This window comes from Orycteropus afer, unplaced genomic scaffold (genome assembly GCF_000298275.1).
Source record: "Orycteropus afer afer isolate SDZICR_OR568_19922 unplaced genomic scaffold, OryAfe1.0 scaffold00337, whole genome shotgun sequence".
In the NCBI taxonomy this organism is placed as follows: Eukaryota; Metazoa; Chordata; class Mammalia; order Tubulidentata; family Orycteropodidae; genus Orycteropus; species Orycteropus afer.
The window spans coordinates 1,490,849-1,497,038 of NW_006921924.1; the positions used below are offsets into that span (position 1 = coordinate 1,490,849).

Sequence of the window (6,190 nt, forward strand, 5' to 3'; positions counted from 1 at the left end):
GACTTTGTCTCACCTACTTTGGTCATGTTGTCAGAAGGGACCATTCCCTGGAGAAGGATGTCATGCTTGGTAAGGTGGAGGGTCAATGAAAGAGGGGAAGGCCCTGAACAAGATGGATTGACACAGTGGCTGTGGCGATGGGCTCAAGTATATAGCAGGGATCGCGGAACTGGCGCAGGACCAGGCAGTGTTTCATTATGCTGTGCATAGGGTTGTATGAGTCGGAGACGACTCGACGGCACCTAACAACAACAACAACAGCAACATGTTCATTGTAGCACTGTTTACAATAGCAGAAAGACAGAAACAACCTAGGTGCCCATCAACAGAAGAATAAATAACCAAACTTTGGTACATACACACAATGGAATACTATGCAATGCTAAAGAATAATGTAGAATCTGCAAAACACCACATAAGGTGGATGAACTTGGAGGACATTATGCTGAGTGAAATAAGTCAATCACATTAGTCCTCTATTGTAAAAAGTCAAGGAAAGGTTTATATATGGAGCGAAACTTTCTTTGTTGGTTGCTAGGGTTGGGAGGGGAGAGCAGGGAATACTGCTATATATAGGTAGAAACAAGTATTGATTTGGGTGAAGAGAAGGGCAATGTACCAAATGTGAGTGATCAACATAGTTGCATTGAGGAAGAGGAAGACATAGAGAGGTACACAGGAGGTACAGACAACAATGACGAACCCTTTTGCACATAGAGTACTGTTGTCAGTGATGGCAAACACCGGTGTACAGGTGGATAGATGGAGGAACAGGCTGAATGACTAAGTATGTTTATGCAGGTAAGAGGACACCCATGACCATGTACAGGGTAAGCAACCAATGTTCCTATAAGTGTATTTGTATGATCTGTAAGAACATCCAGGTATATAGTAGAGCTGACAAGGGACAAGGTTTTAGTCACTTCTTGGCCACAGCCAGCTCCCAGAGGGAGCAAATAGTTGGACCTGTGGGCTTGGGACCATGGTCACAGGGGACATCAAGCTCAACTGGCATAACATACTACACAAAAACATTGTTCTACATCCTACTTTGGTGAGTAGCAACTGGGATCTTAAAAGGCTTCAAGCAAACATGTAGATGCAATGATAGGTCTCTCCTCGTCCAGAGAGAAGAATGAAGAAAACAAAAGACGTATGGAAATAATTAGTCCAAGGGACAGGTGGACCATGCAATTCTCAGCATATATGACCATGAGACCAAAACTAGATGATGCCCAGCTATCACTGTCAACCATTCTGAGAGCAATCTATGTAGGAGACCCTGGATAGAGTGGGAGAATAATATGGAACAAAACTCAAAAGCATTAAAAAAAACAGACCAAGTTTGCTGGTCTGATAGAGCCTGGTGAAACCCCTGAGACTATGGCCCCTAGCTGCCCTTCAGGTCTGGAAGTGAACCCACTCCTGTGGCTTCCAGCCAAACAAAAGACAGGCATATGAGCTGAACATTTACATTATGTAGATACACTCCTTGGAGAGATCAATCATGGGAGAATAGGGCTGTGTATGCACATGGAAACAGCTCAGGAGGCAAGAGTACATGGAAGAAAAGGACACGGGGAAGAGACAGCTGTGTGTGGGGGGGAATTTGGAAGACAGCTGTTACACTGTGGGAAACTGCAGTCAATGTCATGATACAAAATGTGTATGAACTGCTGTATGGAAAGTGAATTTGCTCTGTAAACTTTCACCCAAATCACAATAAAATTTTTTTAAAAGTTAGTATAAAAAATTAGTTTTCAGGATGATGTGGTTTAGATTATATAAGTCCAAGAAACACAAAAAAGTCCAGATAAAAACCCACACATATACAGTGAATTGATTTTCAACAAAGGTGTCAAGTTCATTCAATAGGAGAAAAGATACTCTTTTCAAAATATTTATAGTGCTAAAAACAACTCCATATGGAAAAATATACACTGTCCTCTTCCTGACACAAAAAATAAACTCAAATGAATCATAGACCTAACAGAAAAAGCTAAAATACAAATTGTCTAAATGAAAATACATATAGGAGAAAAGCTTTATGACCACAGGATAGGCAAATTCTTAGAGGTGATACAAAATTCATTATTCATAAAATTTTAAAAGAAATAAATTGGATTCCCCAAAATTTAAAACTTCTGCTCTTTGAAATATTAAGAAATGAAAGGCAAGCTCCAGAGCAGGAGAAAGTGTTATCAATACTTAATCACTGTCAAAGACCCAGCATGCAAAACACACATATAAGGAAGTGTTATAACTCAAAACTAAAAAAAACAAACAACCTAGTAGAATTTGAACAAAATATTTAAACAGGTAATCAAGGAATATAAATAAATGACAACTAAGCTTATTAAAAATATTATCAACATTATTTATCCATTGAGGAACTGCAAATTATGACCACAGTATGACACTACTTCACGTCCACTAGAATGGCTAAAATTAAAGAATAATAAAGGCTATTGAGGACCTGGAGCTGCCAAAACTCTCATATATTTTTGGTGGGAATATAAAATGTTACAGCTAGTTTAGAATACAGTCAAATAGTTTCTTATAAAATTAAATATCCACCTACCACCTGACCTAGTCATTTGACTCCTATGCATTTATTCACTAAACAAAAATTAAAACATAAAACATGTCTACAAAATGACTTGTATTCAAATGTTAATAGCAGCTTTATTCATAATAGCCACAACCTTGAAACAAACCAAAAGTCCATCAACAAGTAAATAGATAAACAAATTGTGGTATATCCATACAATGGAGCACTACTGTTGTTACTAGGTGCCTTCAAGTTGGCGCCCACTCAGAATGATCTTTTGTGTAACAGAACTAAATGTTTCCCAGTCTGAAGCCCTCTTCAGGACTGTTGCTGTTTGAGTTCACTGTTGTGACTATTGATTGTGTCAATCCATTTCTTTCAGGGTTTCCCTCATTATCAGTGACCCTCTACTTTATCAAACATTATTTTCTTTTCTAGGGACTGATTTTTCCTGACATGTCCAACCTAAGTAAGCTAAAGTTTTGTCATCCTAGCCTCTAAGGAAAATTCTGATTGTATTTCTTCTAAAACTAATTTGTTTGTTCTTTTGGCAGTCCCTGGTATATTCAATATTCCTCACTAACACCACAGTTCAAATGAATCAATTCTTGTGTTCTCCTTTTTAGCAAACTAACTTTCACATGCAATAAATGTCAGAAACATACTGAGTAAAAGAAGGCAGTCAGAAAAGACCGAATTATGATTTCATTCACGTAAAATTCTAAGACAAGCAAAACTAATCTTTAGTGAGTAAAATTAGAGCAGTGGTTGCTTGTGGTTAATGATGAGGATGCGAGAGACTGAGTGGCTGACTACAAGAAGACAAAGTTCTTTGAGGGGATGATGTAAATTTTCTTGATAGTAAACCAAAACCGACCCCACTGCCCTTGATTCAAATTCATAGTGACATTGCGTTACAGAGTAGAAGTGTTCCACAGGATTCTCTTGGCGGTGATCATTACAGAAGAAGACCACTAGGCCTTTCCTCTGTGGTGTCATTGGGTGGATTCAAATCATTACAAATGGGCATATATGTCTGTCAAAATTCACTGAACTGTACAATTAAAATGAATGCATTGTATTTTATAATGTATATCACAATGAAGTGGATTTAGAAAGAAAAACATCCAATCAGTGGCAAAACAAAAAGAATTGCTGTTTTCAAACTATGTCTATCCTCTTGGAGTTTCTACAGTGGCCTCCTACAGTTTAGGTCCCCATTCCTATCCTCAGGTTGAGCATCAGTAAACAGAAGGCAGCCTCAAAGTGGAAATTTGAACACTGTCTATCATTCCTGAGAACATGCCGTCAAGTTGGATCCAACTCATTGAGACTCCTCCTTGAGTTTATATAGACTATGGATGTTGTTAAGAAATTAAGGTTATCTTCTAGAGAAAGAATCCATCAAGAAATTCTTATTAAAACAATCTGACCTACTCTGTGTCAGAACAAGAATATTTACATAAAAAACTTCCCCCTTTAGAGGATGTTCACTTAATGCAGAATGGTGACGTAAAAAGATTCCTTAATAAGATTACTTTTAACTTTATTTTATTTTGATCCTAGAGGTATGTATGCACAGATTTAATGACTAATTATGGACAATATTCTCCATTACTGCACATTACTTCTTTGATAACTGAAAAATTGGCATTTGGGCCTTGGCAACACCACGGCATTATCCTCTACTACTCGCCTTGCATCAGCTGCTGCTTGCACACTTCTCTGCTACCTACCATATTGCTGGCATTAGCCCTTCTGTCCCATCTAAAGGATGCCACAACTGTTGAAAATATTGCATTAGAAGATACTGTTCCCCATTCAGACTTCTTAACCCCTTTATATACATATCTAATACTTATAAATTTGGTCCCAGACTCGGTATAAATATGCTAACACTTGGGTTCTTTTATTTTCCATCTCTTTTTTTCAATAATTCTTGCCACTAGTTGTACCCACCCCAGAAATACTATATTCTCCCTGAGACTACCTCCTTAAAACTGAGGCATTGTAGATTGTTCAATAAGGAGACATCAGCCTCTCTTAGTGTATATGCTTAAGATATCTGATTTTACTGGCTGTATACTTTGGATCCAAGTAAAAGAAATTATTTTTCCTTGCTGGTCAGAAAAAAAGCAAGCAGTGATGGAAATATTACTGTATTTCTCAGATGATTTACAATGATTTCATAGCACTCATCAGTGTCTTTTTACAGGAAGGTTTCTACTAGCCTCTGTACTAATATTACTATTTTAGACAACTATATCAAAGGAGACCTTATGAGAACAGTAAAAAATGGAGAGCCATTTATATTCTTACAAAAATCTAAGTTAAATTTAAAAACTGCTTAAGATTTTGTGGAATTAAAATTATATATATACATATATATATATATATATATATATGGTGTCCATATATATATTCATACACACACACACACACACACATATATATATCTATCCCCAAAAGATTATTAGTGTTTATGCAGGGGGGGGGGACTTTCATTTGTGGGGCATTGAGTTTATGCTAATGGTGGTGGAATATTTTGGAAAATTATAGCAATAATGGTGGTACAACATGAAAAATGTCATCAATGTCCTTGAGCTGTAAATGAGGAAGATGTTATGTTGGCGAATATCTTCCTGTGTATGTTTTCACCACAATAAAAGTGAAAATAAATATATACTAGGAAAAAAATAGGCAACATCTTAATTATTAAAAGAAGGTATATTCATTAAGGAACACATTTTTTTAAGAAGATAGTAAATGCAATGCAGCAAAACAAAGACCAAAGGCAAATCTGAACTAAAAGTAGGAATAATTTGTTTCCTAAACAGATTTTTAAAAATTAAATCCTTATCAAATGAAGTAAGGGGAAAAGGCACCCTGGCTTAACAGAGATTACACTTTTTTTAAAAGAAGTGAATATTTGATTTTATCTCATTTTATAACAATTTTATGGGAAACAACTGTGAGCTATTTAATTGAAACAGGATGATAAAGGAACTCAAGTAATTCATTTTTGTTCATTTCTATTGTGACCTACAGCTTTTGTAACAATATAACAGAACAAAACCCATCTGTCAGATGAATTTAGACAATAGTGGCATACAAATACAGGCATGTTTATGAAAGAAACCAATAAAGATTGCTACAAAACTAAAATTTATGTTAGTGCTTGAACAGCCAAAATGCAATGACAAAAATTATAGGAAAAAGCTTACAGGTCAAAGTTAAACAAACAAAACTAAAAACTCACAACTTTTACATCAAAGGATTTATTATTGTTATTTACTGTCAAGTAGGACCCAACTCATAGCAACCCCTCCTTGGATTTCCAAGGCAGTATCACTACAGAAGTAGATTGCCCCATCTTCCTTCTGGGGAGTGGCTGGTGGGTTTGAACCGCCAGCCTCTGGTTAGCAGTCAAGTGCCTTAGGCATTATGCTACCAGAGCTCCTACACATCAAAGGATACTATCAAGTAAATAAAAAGTCAATCTAAATCATGAGAGAAAAATTGGCGAATCATATACCCAATAAAGGTCTTTGTTGTTGTTGTTGTTGTTATGTGCCGTCGAGTCGGCCCCGACTCATAGCGACCCCTCCTTGGGTTTCCGAGGCAGTATCACTACGGAAG

General features: G+C 36.6%; 1 pseudogene; it reads left to right on the forward strand.

Annotated features, from left to right (window-relative positions):
* Positions 1-6,190, forward strand: part of LOC122151233 — a 48,997-nt pseudogene that overhangs the window by 40,058 nt on the left and 2,749 nt on the right.